This window comes from Falco punctatus (genome assembly GCF_963210335.1).
Source record: "Falco punctatus genome assembly, chromosome: 3".
Taxonomy (NCBI): Eukaryota; Metazoa; Chordata; class Aves; order Falconiformes; family Falconidae; genus Falco; species Falco punctatus.
In genome coordinates this window covers 55,368,683-55,388,606 of record NC_137582.1, presented here as the reverse complement: position 1 = coordinate 55,388,606, position 19,924 = coordinate 55,368,683, and the positions used below count along the sequence as shown (strand labels likewise).

The following is a 19,924-nucleotide window of genomic DNA, read 5'->3' as shown; positions in this document are numbered from 1 at the left end:
GAGGAGTCCAAAATATATTTTGCATACAAATTAATGAGATACATTTATAGCACCCCTTAGACAGCTTTATTCTGTTAGTGCTTACCTTTATTACTGTGTAACATACTCAGCTCTCATTGTCATAAATTGTGCTCTACTTTTGAAGGGGAAAAATAATTCCATATAAAAGATAAATAAGTATGAAGAAGAAAACGTTGCCAATTCCTATGTGGCTACCAAAAAATGGCAAAGTCATCCCATACTTAAGTGAAACATCAGATCTTGACACCTAGTAATTAGAATCTTTCAGCTGACTTTAACATGCCCAAAGTCAGCACACCTGGGAACATCCCTATGTCTCACATATACACGAGGTAGTAGGAATATTGCAGCTTAGGGGCTTCTGCAAGCTTAGCAGCCTCCTGGGAAGGTGGTGTGGTGGCCTCAAGATCATCCATACAAACTAAGTGGAGTTTTATCTACAGCAGTATCCAGATGATTCCACTGGCGATATGCACTTTGCTTCCAAAGACAGGTAGCATAGTTAAAAACAAACGGATGGAAAACAGCTTTGCGCTGCACCCGGCCAGCCTAACTTGTGGGTTTCTGCCCTGTGATATGAAAGTGTCTGCTCTGCTGCCAGGATATTTGCGGCGTTTGATTTCATGAGTTTTCACACAGACGTATTTAATAGCCAAGGGCCACTGGTTCTTGCTATGCCCAGATCACTTCCACATTGCTCTGCCTCTCGTGACTTCAATTTGTACTGGAGTAAGTGACAGCAGAAGCATGGTTCTGCTGCCTCGTCAGCCCCTTACCCTTCGCCGCTAAATCACAAGTCGCATCCCAGCAGATTAAGGTAAATTTCAATCAACAGCACTTTAAATGAGTAAATTGGATGATGAACTGCAACAGCTGAGGAAGGGCTAACACAGTCATTTTGCCACTTCTGAGGTACCCTCCAGGCGGGGAGAGGAGCGGGGGACCTGGGGTAACCTTCCACCTCACCCCGATGTGATTCACCAGGGCTCGTGAGTCACAGCCATTAGACATCAGGGGAACATCTGTGAAGAGGTATTATGCAATGTGAGTGAAGGTTGCAAAATTGGATTCTATTGTAGGAAGGCTTTTAAGTTATATTAGCCTATGTCTGTGAAGCATTTGCAAAAAATTTCACTTTCTTAAAAAAAAAAAGCTATTTGATTTATTTTTTTACAAATACAAAGAAAATCTGAACCACCTGGACTTTCTAGGAGTTCTCAGGACACACCGTTTTTAGCACAAGCTTCCTCATTTCATGGAATTTTCCATGTACTTTGCAGCAGTACAAATTGCAGTGATGGACACTGATGCCAGAGGTGACCCACATACCAAAGGGGACACAGGCATCTTCTGGACTGTGTCACGGAGACCTCTGCTCTCTACAGGCAGAAGCTGTTGTCTGGCCACATGCAGTGGCTATTAGTGGATGCTTTTAAAGAGCTTGTTGAACTAAGTATATTTGTTAGACAGTTTAGTCTTTGATTGTAGTACTGCTCTGCTCAGCACAGATTCTGCATTGTATTCAGATATTACACCCTCCTCGCCTGTCCTATAAATGTTTAATGATACATAGTCAAAGTATCATAGACGATATCCTAGTGCAGAAATGGTAGATCTGTATTTACAGCGAAATGGTAATCTTGGGATATATGAGAGCAAAAAAAAAAAAAAATTTTCCCCCCTCTATTTCCTTACAGACTCGCTTCTGAAAAGGGTGCTATTGTCTACCATTCATAACTAACTGCATTTATGAGTAATAGAATAATTCCTTACATGTGAGGATAAATGTACAGTATTATGGCATAATCAGCTAGGATGTATTTCAGCAGAGCTTTGAGTAAGTGAAACATTGCAATTCGGAGGTTATCTTGAAGATCAAATCCCCAGTCAGAAAGCTATATTGTTGCCTTCATTTTCTTTTCTCAACCCCATGAAGGCTTAATTGGCAGCTAGCTTACATTGTGATCTCCTAGCTTCTTAGAATTTTCTTTTTTGTTACAGGTTTTTTTTTAATGAGCATTTTCTCAAAGGAATTAATTATTACTTTGACTAGTATATTCATATATTTCTATCAAGAACTTTTATAAATTACCAAACTCTTGGCACAGTGTGCAACCATAAAAATCACACAGTATCTGTAGTTCTTTCTAATCCCAATAAATATTTTTTTTCATTTGAAGCTTATTCTCCTCTTTGTTAAATGACAACATTCAGATTCAATTGCAGCTAATGTCTAATGCACATGTGCTGTGGCACTGCTATGGATTTATAGAAGCTGTACCATAAGAAGGCATACATGTCATGAAGTGAGATGAGCTCAAATGAATGAAGAGTTTCATCACTGCGTGAGCATCATTTCTGCAGAGAGAATGCTCATTACGGACTTGACTTTTCTACCTTGTTTACATTTTATGCAGAGCTTTTAGAAACATGCTCACTGTGAGGCTCTCTGTGGGGAAACATAGTTTCAGTATCAGTCACCATATTAACAGGGGGGCACATCCTAGGGCCTCAGCTCTGTCTTTAGACAAGCAAACTTCAGTCAGGTTAAGGACTGAGACAAGCCCAAATGCTTCAGCAGTGACTTAGCTGCAGATCCTTAAGAAAGAAAATACTGCATAGCTGTGCTGCTCCAGAGCTGAGACCAGAAGCCAAACACAGTAGCCACAAGCCTGTTTATGAGTCCATCCTTAATTCACAGGGAAGATGCTCTGTGCCCTCTCTAACAAAACCTTTCCTTTGCCTACAGGTGCATCCCTTTTCTTGGGCCCCTTCCTGCCATTGCTTAAAATTTGCACCTTCCCCCCCCCCCCCCCCCCCCCCCCCCAGATGTAAGCAACTGTTTGCAAAAGACTCCGGGTTTCAGCCATGTTCATCATCATTTGGTGCCTTCCACAGATGAAAGTCCAGGACAGGAGTCTTCCAAGCTCTGTATTTGCTTTGGTTTTGCTTACAGTAAGCTCTCCATCTAGCTGGTCTGCATGAAAAAGGAGCGTGGGGATGCAGGTCCTGCCAACAGCCCGTGGGGAGGGTGGGCTGTCCCTGCTGAGGACCTTCCCCACCAGTGCCCCTTCCACAGTGAGGACTGAAAGCTGCCAATGTGCGTGAGTGAGGAGGCACCTTGTTCCCTTCTACTTTCTCTCCTTTCTGCCTGAACTGGCTTGCCAGAGTTAAAGTTACCCTCAGTGTTCAAGTTACAACTTTGTAACAAATGAAAACAGCAATTAAGGCTGCCACTTCATTCCTAAGTCACACCATTTTGTCTAATTGCAATATATATAATACATAAGATCATGCTGTGCTGGGGGATATATATGCAATAACTGAACACAGTGGCATGATTTAGGACAGACTGGCTTTGAATTTCTTTGTGTGAGCAGGTGGTGTTTCTACACTGCCTCAAATATATTCAACGTGACACTATAAGGTCAAACTTACCCCTTCTGAGGGCTTGGCTTTATTAGTAGCCCAAATAATAAATAACAAAACACAAACTTCAGCCAAAGCTCTCTTTCTAGAGTTTCCAGAAGGAATTCCCTGGGTTTGCTCTCAGCTTGTCTGTCCAGCAGGTAATTTACACAGGTCTTAGCTTTTAAGGGACTTCCCAGGACTACTTTAAGAAAATTGCAATAGGTAAACTAGTTCCTGCTGAAAAGTTACTGTCCATCAGCTGAGAGGGGGTAGCCGTCGGTGTGCTCCTTGCTCACACCATCTGTCAAAGAAAGTATTAGCTTACACTCTCATATGCCTTATAATGGAAGAAAGGCAAATACAGTACCTGTAACACCCACTTTAAGAAAGGGGAGAAAGTGCTTGCAGCAGCTACGTGCCCTATTTTAATATCATCTCAACAGTATGCAATCCTCTAGGACAAAGCCACTGAGGTAAATGAAAGATGGGACAGACAGCAATGTGCAGTTGCCAAAGGCTGACTGTGGCAGAGTAACTGGATAGCTTTCTTCCCTGAGATAACAGATTTTCTTGACTAAAGAAATGCAGTAGGTCTCATCTCTATGGACTTCTGAAAAGTAGGTAATAAGGTGCCACATGGGAAATTATTAGTTAAGCAGAAGAAGATGGGAATTAGTTCAAAAAGTATAACGTGGATAAGAAACTAACTAAAGGGAGATGTCAACTGCTTGTGTTGAAGAGAGAGATTCAGTCCTGGAATGAGGTTACCTGTTGCAAGGATGTGGGCTTACAAGGTTACTAGGACCGAGCCTTTATTTGTGAGCTTCATTTTGAAACCGTGGTGCAAAAAGTAGGACTGTGCTAGAAAAAAAGATTAAAATTACTGGTCACAAAAATCTGGGGGACGTCATAAATGCAGAAAGGGCTAGAAGAACAGAACCACATCCAAAGTGCAGAACCGTTTATTTGGATGTCATCATTACACAAACTTTCGCTTTTCAGCTAGAAATGGTGTTGGAAAGAGGGAAGACCAAGTTGTTGGTCACGTCCCAGCCCTGAGCTGGCTGGCTGATGGAGATGGTTGCCGTAATCCCCTCATGGATGGTAGTTCCCGTGGAGGCAGAGCTGTGTCAGCAGCAGCACAAGGGACCCTCCTACAAGTTCAGCAAGCAGCTCCGGGTTCCCCGGTGTCCAGGACCTGCCGCCTGGGAGAGGGACACCGAAAGGCTACAGGGCATGAAGGGAAATGAGAACCCATCTGGCTAAGGGGCCACATGAAAACGTTGCCTGTGCAATCTAGTGAAACACAGGCTGAAAGGGAAACTAATTGTTCCCTGTAAGAACATCAAGGGGGTAAATGCCAGGCAAGAAAAAGCTATTTCACCTAAAGGACAATGATGTCACAAGTATAAGCATATATTTAAACTGAATAAGTCTAGGCTAAATAGTGCAAGCAGATTTTAACCATTAAAGACTTGAGTTTCTAAAACAGCCCTTTTCCTGAAGTTATGAACAATTACCTACTTTCTTCTAATAGGGAACCTGATCATTTTATGAAATGGGACTACACGACAGTAACCACCTATGCCATAGCAGGGGGTAAGGCTTAGTGACCAAAGATGTCTTTTCTAGATCTCTGCTGCTATGAACTCTTTGATTTTCCCAGGTTTAAGATTTTATTTTTCTAGCTAAGACTGTTCAACAGACTCAGTCCAGAAATTCTTTTAAAAATACATTGCATTAATAAAAAAAAAATATTAAAAATGTATATCCTGTTTTACCTACATGCTTGTTTGGTGATGATTTGCTCATTGCCATCTCTGTGCAAAGCTACTTGTGTTAAGGGGATTCTTAGTCTTTTACTTCTACCTTCAATGCAGCATTAAAAACTGAGGGCCCAAGGGGAATAATGTCATTCTACTATGAAAAATATACTAAATAAGGGTGGAAATATTCATGGAGATAACTCTCCTAAATGCAGATGCCATGGAAATATCTCCTTTTAACATTTGTGTCAAATGTTTCAAAGTTGGAGCAGTGCAACTTCATGCCCATTTTTGTCATTTTGAATTATCATATTCGTTCTTTTGCTATATCTGTACTAATCTTTTCCTCCCCAGATTGTCTACCCGGTTCAAATTGATCCAGATTCTGTCCCCGCACATTGCTGAAATGAGCCAACATCAAGCCAGAACTTGCACAAGGAAGCAAGGTGGGTAGAGACATGCTGAAATTTTAACCTTTCTGTGCTGGTACTACCTCTAGCAAAAAATAAAGTGGAAAAAATGTTCAAATAGATGATTTTAGCACAGGTTGATTGGTGGACATTTTGAAACAAGGATAGTAAGTTTAATCCAAAGGTATGAGCACTGTCACCACAACTGGCTTTTACGCAATGGTGCGTGCTAATCGGTGGTTAGGGAATAAGGCAAGCATGACTGGTAAAAGATAACTGGAGAAAGCTCTTGAAAAATTCCAGGCCCCTTCCCATGTGTGATTTTTCCTAAATGACTTTGGCTTGCTCCTTCCTGAGGTGCATTGTAGGGGAAGGTTTTGAAGTTCTCTGATCTGCATGTCTTTGCTGGTCAAAGTCAGAAGTCTTTGTTTCCTGTATATTATGGGAGCACATAAAAAAAAAAAAAACAAAACCCACCACCCTACCCACTCACACACACACAAAGTGGGCCTAGGGCACTTCATATTTTATTCTCATGAACGAGCTATTAAAAAAAAAAAAAAAAAAAAAAAAGCCATCCTGTGATGTGAACCAGTCAGTTTGCCAGTTTGAGCTGAGGAGCTGGAGTGACTGAGGCAAATTGGTTTCCAGCAGTTGCAAGAGAAACCTCAGGAGATCTCTGGCTCTGCACAAGCAAGCTAAGCTGTGCTTTACAGTTATGGCATTAAAGTCCAAACCTCACAGAAGTGAATGAGCATCTGAGGAAAGCTAATCAGAACTCCAGGTAAAGGACCTTAAATCTGCACTGCACAGACTTTGACCTGGAGTTTTCTCTGAAGATTTAGTAAGTCTTGAACGTCCACAATGTATAGCAGAGTAAAATTCATTATATGGTGGTAAAGGTAATCAGCAGAGCATCTGTTTAAATTGTTCCAGGAGAGAAAAGTGAAGGTAAAATATAGAGAAGCGTATTAGGGTTTTATTTCATATTGCTCTGTGTAGGCTGAACACAACTTAAACTGCTTTATCTTCTGCATGTTTCAATCTTAACTCTTTCAAACCAGTGGTGACCACATCTCTTACAGAAAGATACAGGGTAAAATAGCAATTCATCATACTGAATCTACAGAATCATCATTAAATGAGTAAGCCTATCAAATTTATAATCTATATGCATAGAAAAATCATTATTTTACCACTTAGTTTGATAGCAAACATTTATTTGAAAGAACACTGTTATTAGCAGCCTGCTTTCAATTAAGAATCTGTTCCTTTATGACTGTTTTTTGAAGACTTAACATCATGGCTGTTATATAAGTCTCATCAGCTTTTTGGCATAAGCATTCTTAGACCAGATGCAGTAAGGTTTCATTTGGGTAAATTGTGTTTTCAGCAAAAGACACAGTTAAAAAGATAAAACAGGTTTGGGTTTCATCCCATCTTTCTCACTTTTACAAGAGACAGAAAAAATGTAAATTTAATAATGGAAAGTAATGGTGATATTTACAAAGATAATTCTAATTTGTGCTGTGCACTCGAGTGGTGGTGTGAGGTGAACATTTGTCTTTTATAACCGAAGCAGAACCATTAAACCTATTTCACACAGGCTGTCAGCCATCCATCCAGTGGCAATGCCTTTTAGTCACAATTAAGCAGGCTACTTTAAGCTTTGTCATTTATTTTACTTAAAAAAAAAAAATAAAAATCAAACTTGGGTTGCTAAAAATGAATTTAAGTAGGAAAAATACTTCAATTTTGGATGATATGTCAGCCTGCTACAGCTGAAGACAGAGTGAAGAAATCTGGAGAGGTAAGACCAGCTCAGTTAGGGAGCAGCATGAACACACCACACACACACCCCTTCCCCAGCCTCTTCCCCTTCTCCACACCCTCCCCATCCCACAGCTGCATCCTCCAAAGTATCATCCCACTACCGCTGTGTAGGTTGCTGGGACTTCTGACCCATACATCAGCTATGCCCTCCACTTCCATACCATCATCACCAGCCTCCTCAGGAGGGGGGACAGTCACCAGGGGGGTGGGGGTGCAGAGCCAGTAGCGCTGCTTTGTGCACAGAGTAAATGGTAGAGAAATTTCTCTGCACCTGAGCAAGGCAGCTCCCTGGCTGCGCTGCTCTGCCTGGCTCGCATAAATTCGCTACGTGGAGAAGCAACGAGGGAGAGAGGAGGCAGAAGGAACGACGGAGACTCAGATGCCCAGAGTAATGCAGGTGTTGTTATTATGATTTTATTGACAGCTTATCAGGTTTTGATGAAAAATTCAAAGATACTGCAAGTATCATGTTAATGGGAAGTTCTGTAGTATTTATTATAGGCATTGTAAGGTTACCGGAGCAAATCCTGTTTCAGTGGTGAATTGGGTAATCTGTTGCATTTTTAAAGGCCATTCGTCCTGAGAGATTATGAATTTATATTGCCTAAGGTTGTATTCCATCATTACAAAAGTGCTAGAATCCTCCTTAAAATTTGTTTTACCTGTAGCAACACTGGGAATTTTGTCTCCTGCACTACATTCACTAACACTGGCATTTTGACATTTGAGAGTTATCTTTTGGTTTTACCTGCCGCAGGAAAAAATTAGAGGCATAACTTCTTTTAATAATGCAACTAGTGGTTCTACTTATTCAGTAGCCTCAAGCCAATGACACCTTTCTTTACTTTCTATACAATCATCTTCATGTACAAAGGTCTACTGTTAAATGATTAAATTGGTCTTCAAACTGTGATCCATTTAACTTAACCGAGACTTTTCTCAGCAAAAGGGAGATGTCATTTTACACTTTCTCCAACAAAAACTTGTATATGCTATATTCTGTTAGTAGAAGGGAATGTAAAGATGAACGGTAAATGTAATTACTGTGCTGCCTACTATTTCAACCCAAAAATGCCACATATCCCCAACATACCTCTTTTTTTTAAGCACAGAATCCCTTTTATTTACAGTCATTCTGAACCTGTGCTTGGCAACTAACTCACTATTGTTTGTGTGAATTCAGTTTTGGAAGAATCTAAGAGCTGATGTAACTTTGCCTGTATGCCTGCCCATTTTTCTGTTGCATTTCCCTCTGCTATGCTGAGGAATTCTTTTGTTGCCAGGAAAGTTTGTGGAAAAAAGTACCTTTTGAGCAAATGGAAGAAAATATTGTAAGTAGTGAAGATTAAACCCACTTCAGTTTTGGCTGAGAAAGGGTAGAAAGGACATGCCCCTAGGAAGGAACAAGCCCCAGCGGTGGTGACTCATCGGTAGAAGTGATTTGCCATGAGGACTGATATTCTTGCATGCTTATCAACAACCCACATTTTCTTCCTCAGCCTGGCTTCAGACAAAGGATCATTTAACATTTCTGTATTAACTCTAAACGATCTCAGCATTCCTGGGTGTGCTGGACCTTCTGGACCATCTTCTGTGGGATCTGAAGGTGTCAAAATACAGACAGTACATAGACCTATTCAGAGACTACTCACCTAGACATAATCTTCCTAGGCACTAAGTAGTTAACAAAATACTCTTAAATAGCACAAGTAAAGGCACTCTGTGTGTCCTTGACCCTACCAACTGTGCTTAGTTTTATTTTCTTTCTTTCCCCCTGGACTTCAGTTATGGGTTGGAAATTTATAGGCAATATAATTTGTTTATTTTATGGAAGTACCTATTATTTATGTTGAGATGGCAAAGGAAAATTCTAGACATCCTAATCTATTCAAATCTTAATGAAAGAGGGGTTGGTTTCTGTATGTCAGCTACAAAACATAGGGAAGCATTCTTACACTGTCTTTTCAGAGGCCATACAGCAGAGATTTTCTAGTAAACCCTGAACAACCGCCAAAGATGGCCTGAAAAACGAAACAGACTTTTGCAAGATGAAGCTCTGTATGGATGGGAAGTGCTCACATCTGGAGGAGTCCTAGAAGATTTATACCTGAAAATCATGGTGTGCTCCTACAGAGGAAGGCTATGTATGGGCTAACCCCTAAGTGCTGTTTGTAACCCATATCTGAGCCATACGGGGGTTAAAAGTTGGTGTCTTCCATGCAGGCTGAAGCAGCAAATGCTCAGTGACATGGGAATGATCTCCAGCATATCTCCAGTTCTTGACTGGATCATGCATTAATAAAATGGTGTTTTACATGCCGGGAAAGACACAGTTTCTGTTGGAATTAAAATGGTTGGCCAACACCTCTGCAACCACCATCTCAGCTAGAGACTCCTTTAAGTAGTTTCCAGCACAGGTGACGTCTAATTGGAATCACAGACCTGAATGAAGCTTGAGTGTAGTCTAGAACTGGGGACTAGGTGAAAACCAAAATGGCAGAAATACTTAAGATTATTTTGAATAGGATATGAAACAGAGTTTCATCCAAAGCAGGTGACAGGAAGACCATTAGACTGAAGAAAAAAAAATAACATTCAGGCAACCCAAAAGTATAACCTCTCTGTGTCTCTATTCTGCTCAGCCGGTTCAGAAGTAGGGTTTTGCTGAGGACGCTGACCACTCTTAGGTTTTAGCCCAGTTTTATTTTTTTGTTTATAACATTATTGGGTCTGCAGAACCTGGCAGTTGTGACAATGGATATATGTGATTTGTAAAATGCTGGACCTTCAAAAAAGAAGTGATGCCTTTGGAATATTTACCAGGGCTTGCACAGGATCTTGTAGCACTTACGCTTGATAACGCATTAGGGGTGGGGAGACACATAAAACCCCACATCTGTGGGATGTTGTAAGTCTTTCTGATGGTCAGGGAGTGTCAGTGACATGAGCCTGTTTCTCATCCTCTTAACACCAGATGGAAATGCCAGAAATAAACAAATATTTCAGCTCTGTGTAAAAATCCTTGGGAAAGGCCAGGACAGATACAATATTGGGGAGGGGGAGAAGCACAATGGAGAATGAACCAAACAATAAAAGTGACCATGTGCACTGTGAGCCACCTGACTAAACCAGATGCCTCTGAAGAGGAAATGGCAAAATACCTTTATATCCCCTGGAACCATCAAAGGAAGCCTGCAATACAGGGCATCAGCATTATCCTCTCAGGTTTAATATCTGGTGTGTTTGCATCTGTAATGGGGGAGCAAGGCAGAATTCCTGTTACAAGAATCTAATAGTTACAGCTCTCCTACAGGCTAACGCTGCACAGGCCAATAGTTATACTGGGGCCGGTGCTGGACTCAGATGTATCAGGAGAAGACTTGGGATATTTTTCCCTTGGTATTGGAAAAAGCAGCAAATGGCATCAGACTAATACTCTGTATCTGCTGCACCCTGAGTGGCAAGTTTCAGCCTTGCCTGAGACACACTGCTGTTCCGTAAACAATGCGGTTAGTTCGATTTAATTCGCTTTCTGGTTCATTGTTATTTTAATAACTCTTTTTATTTGCAATATTAGTTTAAGACAATGAGACAGCCGGTAAATAACTTGACTGTGTTCATTTAAGCTTTCTGGATTAAGAAAGTTTCTAATAACTCTACCAATGGGTCAGTTCATTCCCTGCTCACAACAACTAGCAAAAAAGGACAGGAAACTCCCTCGAGGAATTTTCTACAGACGGTTCCATCAGGAAGGCATTAAGTGTATATTTATCTCTTGCCTCCCCCTGTTCCCCTTGAAACAGGCAAAGCATTTCGGATCTGGGAACCAGGATATCTCAGGGGATCTGCCAGAGGTCAGGCATTTCTGCCTAGAAACCCAGAGCCTCTGTGCTACCCATACTCCCTGCGGTTCTCTCTTAGTCCTGGCAGTGCAGCTCCACAGCACAGCCAAAGCATGGAGAGGACTTCACGCAACATGTATTTACTTTTAGGTAGATTCTTGATTATTTCTGGATGAGAATCACATGAAACATACCAAACCTCCTGGCCTGAATATGCAATCCACCCTTTTCCCGCAAAGTGGACACCTTCAGACTCAGGACCAGGCTGGGGAGAGTGGACCCTGCAGCCTCCTGTCACAGTCTGATTCACACAGAAAATCACTCACAGTTTTTCAGGGGTACATGACCTAAACACGTGACACCTTTACTAGCTCTCCAAAATTTTAAAGAAAAAGAAAGCGTGGTAAATGATACTGTGTTCTTCTGATGTATTCAATAACATTGATTTCTTTGGAAAATAGTCAGAACTTACTCATGTCATTTGTCATTGTTCCTTTGTTAGCATCACTGAATGTATTTGCAAGTTGACCCAGTTAAACGTTGCTTTTCTATGCCTCACATCACTGGGAAGGAGGTTTTTGAAAGAAGGAGGCTCTCGAGAGGAACAAATGATCTGCAGTGCTTTGTAAACCTGGGGCACAGGGAAAAGTCAGTCAAAACAAAATAACACAACAGTAAGGTAACACACAGCTTGAAATGCCAAGAGAAATAGAGAACAGACCTCTTTTATACGAATTGCAAGTGGTCACCAGAGGAAGGAGTACAAGAACTGTCCCTTGGTCACGGTAAAGCTAGAGAGTCCTCAGAAGCCAAGAACATGTGGAGGAAGGGTTGTATCACCAGAGGAAAAGGGATATGGCAAACAGTTGAGGTATTTTCTTCCTCTCCAAAGGCAGAGTTCTGTTTTCTTGCGGCCAGTCTGTCTCTCATCATTCAACTTAATTTTCTTTTCTAGTAGTAAAAAGCTGTCACAAACAACAGGTGTCTTATCATCGTCTAAAATGCAATAGAGAATAGGGAAAAAAAAGTTTGGGGATAAATAATTGATTGCTTGAGGAGATACTGACAAAGAACAAGTATTTTTTTCTGTAAATACAATGTATGTTAGGAAGGAAGAAGGCACTGCTCTGGAAGGACAAGGACAAGAGAGAGATCCCAGCAGAGGGTGGGGGAGAGCACTTACCAGTATTTTGCCTGAGGGGCAAGAAGTTTCTCCCCATAAGTGTCTATAGGAAAAAGACTATTTTTGTTTGCTCTGTGATCCTTGGTTATATTCTTGTCTAGCAGTTCCGGGATTGTCAGCCAGAAAATTACCGTGGGGGCAGCACTCAATCTTCCAGAGCAAGGAGGAGCTGGAAGAAACCCTCTCATCTCCCACTCTTCTGCAGTTCAGAAGACACATGCCTCACTGGATGCTTTCCTTGCACCTTGCTGCCTGTGGGCTGAGGACGGGAATCAGTCGAGGGAAGGACAGAGCCCAGGCAGCAGCACAGCCTCATGGCGAGCACTTGGGGTGGGGAGCGGACCTGAGTGCCTGGGACATGTTTGCCCATCAGCGTTCTGGAGTTCAGATTTCAAAGTGGGACCCAGGGACAGGCATTTGCTGGGTCTTGTCCAGTACCAGCAGTCAGAAATTGAAATATTTCTATTTTTCTTGCATCCACAGCTGAGCGGTACCTGGCAGTTGGATAGATTCTTAGTATTGAGTTTATAGAATGAAAATCTTTGGGGGCAAACTTGCTTAGCTGTGGGGATCTGGCAATCACAGGCTGCTACAGTTCCTCTTTCCTAATCTGAATAATTTTGGGGGGTGAAAAAAGATATAAACTACAGTGTGCATTATAATGCAAACACTGTATTTTGGAAACAGGTAGATTCTGAACTCACACTTTAGCTGGTTTTTATTCTTCAGGGAAAAAATGACCAGAAATAAATTTCCTGGGCATTTTCCAGAGCAACTTAGTGATTACTTCCCTGATACAGAATGAGAACATCTCATTTAGTTTCACCCACTGAATTAAGATAAACTGTAATATCGAGGTCTTTTTCTTGGAATAATTAGTCCAGTGAATTAAGCTTGAAAGAGGAAGAGGATACTCTGCTGCCAGAACTAAAAATATGTACAACAGGGAACTATTCGAGAATAGACATTGCACTGTTGAGTCTGAATTAGCTTGTCCCTTGATATGAGAAGGTAAGATCCCTGGCAGGCAGGAGGAGAAGATCAGAATCAGAAGATCGTTCAGGAGGATCAGAATCCGACTTTTGTATCTGCGTAAGCCTCCTGGGACCTTTCCTATGAGTAATGCCTGTGTAGCCACAGAGCAGGGGAGGAGATGGCTCAGCTCAGGTCTGTAGGTGCTGCGTGGTGGGAGGTGTGAGCACCCTGTCGTGCCTGGTGGGAAGCAGTGGGGTGAGTCTGGGCACTTTGTTTCTCTTTGTTGTTGCAAAGGTTTATGTTTTATTTGTTCTTTCCTGTTTTTTTTTTTTTCCTGTAGTCAGTCATCAACCTGAAAGCAGCTGTTTTCGGTCTTCTTGTTAGGTGAAAGGAAACGCATTTGGGCCCTTCACATGGGTAGGGATTACTTACCTGAGCTGAAGGGAAAGCCTGACTGTCTCAGGCTTGGGTTCCCTGAGGAGAGGCTACTTGTCAAAATTAATGATAATGATACCTTTCAAATTAAGGCAACAGTCAATGAACATCCTCTGTTCTAGCAACTGTTTGCTATGTAAGGGCTTTTTTGGGCAAATGCCTTTGACTCATATCTTGCTCCTCTTTAATTCTTTAGTATTGGAAATAGGAATTTAGTAGAGAGTGGAATTCCTCTTGTTTTCGCTAACATCTGAAGAATACAAAGCCAAGGCCAGGAAATCCCAGTGCTGAAACAAAATATTTCATCCTTTATTTTTTCCTGACCCGGCTTGCAAAGAGTTTGGTGCCTTCTAAGTGCATTTCTCACTTGCAATATTTGCATTATTGGCTGTAATTATGCTGTATCTGCTAAAAGTATTAAAAATCAATAAAGCAGTTGACATAGACCATAAAAAAGTAGTATTATTCTGGAGTGCAAAGAGAATAGGAAAGCAGCTGAAATTCTTGCCTTCTCTTTTGGATGGGATAATGGCCTGCAGATCTACTTATATTTTACATGATTATTGGTTTTCCATTCTTGGATTAATATTCAAAATCAATTCACATAAGTTGGGATGATACAGCTAGTGGATGTAGTAAAATATCTGCCATAGAAAAAAATTACATTTCTCTCTTCTTTGAAAGTCATAGTTAAAGGTGCTGATAGCAAAAGGGTCTTTGGCAAAGTGGAAATCTCAGCTGCAGATGGGAGGTTTATTGCCTTCCTTTGCATTTTATAGCATATTCTGCAAGTCAGCTGGGGAAAGCAATGGACATTTGCCAAAGCAGAGCCCCATTTGTCTAATCACCAAGTATACCCACAAGCTTCGCAAGAGAATATACCCGTGAAGCTCTTTACATGACTGTCTGGAGTATAAAACAGAAGAAATGAGGGAGCACTAGAGTTACTGTAAAGGCTTGAGTATTTCTGTAAGTGTACTTTTTCTTTTTTCCCTCGAAATGGTGCATGACACATTCATACTGTTAAGATCTCTGCACTCACTTTATCCTTTTTTTTTCCCCCCATACAAAATAAATTTCAGAAGATACTGGGAAAATGGCAAAGAAACCATAAAGAATTTCTTTCTTAAGGCATCTAACCAAAACCTAAAGAGACAAGACTCACCATACCCACTCTTTCCCTTGTCCCCCAGGAAGCCTTACTGAATTTGGTGCTGGGCAAATTAACTGGATCTGAAAACAGAGCAGATTTTTCTCAGCACAACACATGTGATGGCAGAAAGGCATCCTCCAAACGTCCTGGACATCCTGAGCTGAAGACACCATCTCTAGGGGTGAAACAGTGCTTTGGTCTCAGTGCTAATTCAGTCCTTGTCCTCTCTGCTGTGACTGCCAACAACCGTGTCAATTAGTCGTACCAATTGTGATGGTGATTTCTGTGATGTGAACACCTGTCCTCTAGGAACTGGGCGAAGGCGACCAAACAGTTGTCAGATGGTAAGTGTAATGCTAATTGATCCAATCCATAGATCTGTCTCTATATAATGCTTAGTGCCAGAAAGTTACACAGCCAGACATCTGGCAACTAGATGACCATCTAACTCTCTATCAGTTTGACTTTGGCAGGCAACAAAGTTGGTCTAGTTGTGTATGCTGTGAGCAGCTTAAGAAAGTTGAAACGTTGTTTTATGCCTGCTGAAGGCCTGTCTCTGTCTTGGTCTTTATTAAAATTATAATGCTAAAGTGACCTTCGGTCAGTACCAACCTGTCTCAGAGGTGAACTGATGACCTAAGAGTGAAAGGTTCCTTACCCAGTTAATCCAGTTGTGCTGTATCTGCTAAAATACTGAAAAATCAATGAAGTAGTGATAAAGCCTAGACTGTAAAAAAAAAGCTGTTTCATTGTTTTTTGCCTTGAATACATTCGCTACTTGTCATGATTGTAAAGCAAATGGGGCAGTGATGAAACCTACTGATTAAAAGGGGAATACTGGATTAATAGTCACAGTCAGTTTATTAGCAGTTGCACTTGCAGCTTTAACGTTCATGAGCCCTATATTTGGGAGCAGAGCCTTCCTCATGTTAAATGCAGTCAGAGTGGTAGTGCTTGCCTATTACACTCAGTGCTGCACGTAGAAGTGGTGTGAGCATAGTTAGTAAGATGGAAAGATAAATACAATGCTTTTTTCCATCTATTAATGATCCTCCTAGTTTAAATGCTGGCAGCTTTCTTGGAACACTAGATGGCAAAAATACAGGTAGCTTCTATCCCAAGGAAATTTGAAAGACCGGTAATAGCACATGAGTTTGGAGCAGTAACAGGAAAGACTATTATATTTTATTTCATTCCTTCCTTTACGATGTTGAAATAGAGTGTGGACTGGTATCAGTGAGTTTTTGTGGACCTTAAAAAAGAAGGGCCAATACAAGGAGGTAGGTTCATAGTTCGCACGTGGAACATGCATCCTCTACATAGTCCAGAGCATGAGAAGATGCATATGAATGCAGAAACGATGTTGCGGGATTACAAACTACACTGAGGGAAGCATTAAGAAAGGAAATACGGAGTGTAGACCTGCACAGAGCTATGAGCGCTCACGAAGGCAGGCATGAGAAACTGGAATTTGTTATGCTCAGAGACAGAGGAAGGTGACACAGTTGAAAAGAGACCTTAACGAGGTAATACTGGCAACTAGGTTTTGAATGTGGTGAACTGGCTACAGGCTGCAGAAGGAACAGAACATAAGGGGTTGCAAATAGCTGGGATGTGGTTATCAAAACAAAAGAAAGTAACAATTTCTGGGGAGAGTGGCAGAAAGTGTTTTTGAGAAGCTGGGAGTCTGGGAGAAATAAAAGAGAGGTTTTGGAAATGGTCTTGTTATGACATGAACAGCGGTAAGGGTCAACAGAAAGAGAGGAAGGCAGAGGCAGGAAAAAAACTTAGGAACACTTGCTTTTAGCAATGTGTTTAATCTAATGACGATAATCTACTAGAAAGACGTGTACAAAACCCCATGGGAAAACTGGACAAGTATATTTGTGAGCTGTCAGCACTGAGATAAATCTTAAAGACAGGCTGGTCTGAAGTCACACAGATGTGTACACACATGCACAGAGTGCCCAGAGTAGGTGATGGGCCTCCCTGTGGCTTTTCCCCAAATGCTCAGCCCTGCCTCCCCACCCCTCCTTAGGATGCGCTGTAACTATTCAAAGGAACTGAGCAAGAGCTGGTGCTTCCCAGAGAGCAAAGACAGAGGTGACAGACTGCTCCGCTCACAGAGCCCGCTCTCGTTTCTGCTCTGCCCTGGAAAACACCATCTGACTGACTGATAACGTCTTGCTGCCTTCCTGTGGAGCACTGAATTTTGGCTCCACCAGCTTGGAACCGTACCCTCAGAACTCAGCAATTAGCGCAGGTAAAGATCAGAAGGAAATGAAGGAGTCATAAAAGATTCAGTCAAAAGGGGAGAAAAGAGAAGATGGGGCAAATGTAGACCAGTGCCTTTTCAGACAGGCTACTGTTCACATTTCATCACTGCTTTCATGACCTTTACCCATCTTTTAAAGAGTCAGAAATCTGCAGATCGGGGCACAACTGACTGTCCCAGCGTTTGCCGACTTGACAGTGTTGCTGCTTTGGAGTAGCCGTTGGAGGCAGGTGCCCTTCATGAAAGTTCATTGTTCTTCAGAGACTCCCTCAGAAGGTGTCAAGGCCAACGGCCTTTCCTCACCTAACCACAAACAGAGTATCGGATACCAGTGAGCTTGGCCTGCAGAAGGCATTTGGCACCAACTGCTGGAAATCACTTTTATTAGAAAGGGGATGATCCAAACCGTGCCCTTTGTACTTTCTGCAAAACACAGATAATATGAGGGGAGAAGTGAGTAATCTTTAATGTACTCATCCAAATCAAATATTTGTCTCTGTGGTTTTGGAATCTATCTCTCCTACACCATCTGCTGAATAAGAGCTCAGCAAAGCTTGTACTGAAGGAGGTGAATAGCCCAGGGAAGAGGATTCCCTCTGGTTTTGCAGCTTCACACTTCAGTGGTATTTTTGCTGTGTGAGTGGCACAGGCAGCAGTAGGGTTAGCCTGTCCACCATACCCAAACAGGAGGGGAAAACACCGTCTTGTTTGCACAAGGTTTGAAGGCAAAGAGATTTTTAAAAACAATGTCCTGCAACACTGCTCTGATGCAGGAAGTGGCAGAGATGATTACCCTGAGTTTATAGCTCTGAAGATAATCTGACTTCCAAAAGCTCTTACACTGTAAGGAATCGATGACACCGTAATGATTCTGCTCCATCATTGTTAAGTCTCACATAGGCACACTGTCATGAAAATAAGACGTATTCAGACAAGTTGAGGATAAGTTCCTATATTAACCTCCAATATGTGAACAGGAAGCGAAATGACAGCATATCTTTTGCTTACTCAAGCCTCAGGACTGATAGATGGACATATTCTGCAATCATCTTCACTGAAACAACTCCCCCTGAAGCTGTAGTGACATCAGTTCAGATTATAAGCAAAGTACCAGGATGAGCTGGACCAGCCTTTACCTGGGAAACAACTCAGACAGACCCAAACCACTACAGAATTCAGAAGGTGAACACTCCTCGCAACGACTAGCGAATCATTCTGCTAAAGCATATTTTTCTTCTGATTTCTTGAGGTGCTTGTTACAATGCTGTGGCATGTTTGACGAAAGGAAGATGTTAACTCCAATGCTCTGACCCCATCTTCATCTCTCATCTGCTTCAATCCATCCCTCCTGCAGCCTGAATTAATTTTGAACACTTTTTTTGGTGTCCTACCCTGAGTGCAGTGTGTCTGTGTACTTAAAATGGCAGCCACCGTTCTACATCACAGACTGCAGTTGTCACAGGCCACTGAAGACCTCTCAGCTGACAATAATTTCCAGTCATTTCATTAGCCATTCAGGCTCAACTTCAGCCAATGACTCAGACGTGACAGGTTTTGTAATATCACACTAAGCTCTGGAACCATCAAGCCCCAGATACTTTGTAGGTGTTTTTTGTCGACAAAGAAATGAAAAACATTGGATTTTTTTCTCTCTCTTTGATCTGTAAGGCACAGTTGGTGCATTTTTCCTGAAATTACATTGCAATAGAATAAGCAATAACGTAGGAAGTATTTGGCATCAGCCAATTCTCTCCATTTTCTTTTCCACATACAAAAGCTTTAGTGCAAAGCCTTTCTCTCTTCAGCTTGGCTGAAGCTTGAACTTTGTTCAACATTTACAAATTACATTGCTAATCTGTGCTCTTATGTCCTTTACCTTTCTGTCTTCACACAGGTCAGGTAGCGTAGCCTTAGACGTAGTCATGTCGTAAGTCGTATAATTTGTGATATTAGTCTGGAATACAATGATAATTGTTACCTCCATTTTGCAGAGAGCACTGGGGAAACTTTACTCAGACAACATGCTTCTCTTGTAAGCACTGGGGTCAGCATCTGAAGCAGACTGTGTACCGGTTACATCTCAAGGAGGGTGGAAGGCTCTCTTGTCCAGCCATCCTTGATGGTTGTGTGTTTTTGTAACACTACTAAGTCCACCATGGCAGCAGCAAATCTTTTTCAGGTTCATTTGGATAGCATTGATAAACTCTGTGTGTCAAGTGAACACAAAAACATTCCAGGAGCAAGTGAATGGGCAGTCATTTGTGGGCTTTACGCTGAGCTTTGTAAGTATCTCAGCAATGTTTAAGCACCTCACAGGTGGCCTAGTCATCACAGTCACAGCCAGACCAGTGTACTCTTCTCTCTTTTTCCAGGGTCTGAGCCTTCTTTCTCAGCACGGCGCTGCTCAGCAGTCCTTTTGCCACAGCCGGAGGCAGTCTGCAGGAGCGGGGTGCAGGAGGAGTCCTGCTGCACAGGGGCGATGGGTGGGCAAAGGGCTGCGATCTCTGGCAGCGGCAGGGGGAATGGAACAGGAGAGGGACCTGGCAAGGGAACGTTTTAGGAAAAGGCACAACAGTGGGACAGGGCTACACTGATGCTTACCTGCATAGCCCAGAACTGA

The 19,924-nt window shown here is 42.0% G+C and overlaps 1 long non-coding RNA gene across 4 annotated transcripts in view; it reads left to right on the top strand.

The window, feature by feature from the left end:
* The window catches only part of LOC308061061, an 88,557-nt gene that overhangs the window by 21,664 nt on the left and 46,969 nt on the right, over window positions 1–19,924 (top strand). For all 4 annotated transcript variants that reach the window (XR_013927076.1, XR_013927077.1, XR_013927078.1 and 1 more), the window contains exon 1: window positions 1–19,924. This exon is cut by the window's left edge and continues 21,664 nt beyond it; it is cut by the window's right edge and continues 22,342 nt beyond it. This is a non-coding gene — a long non-coding RNA (uncharacterized lncRNA).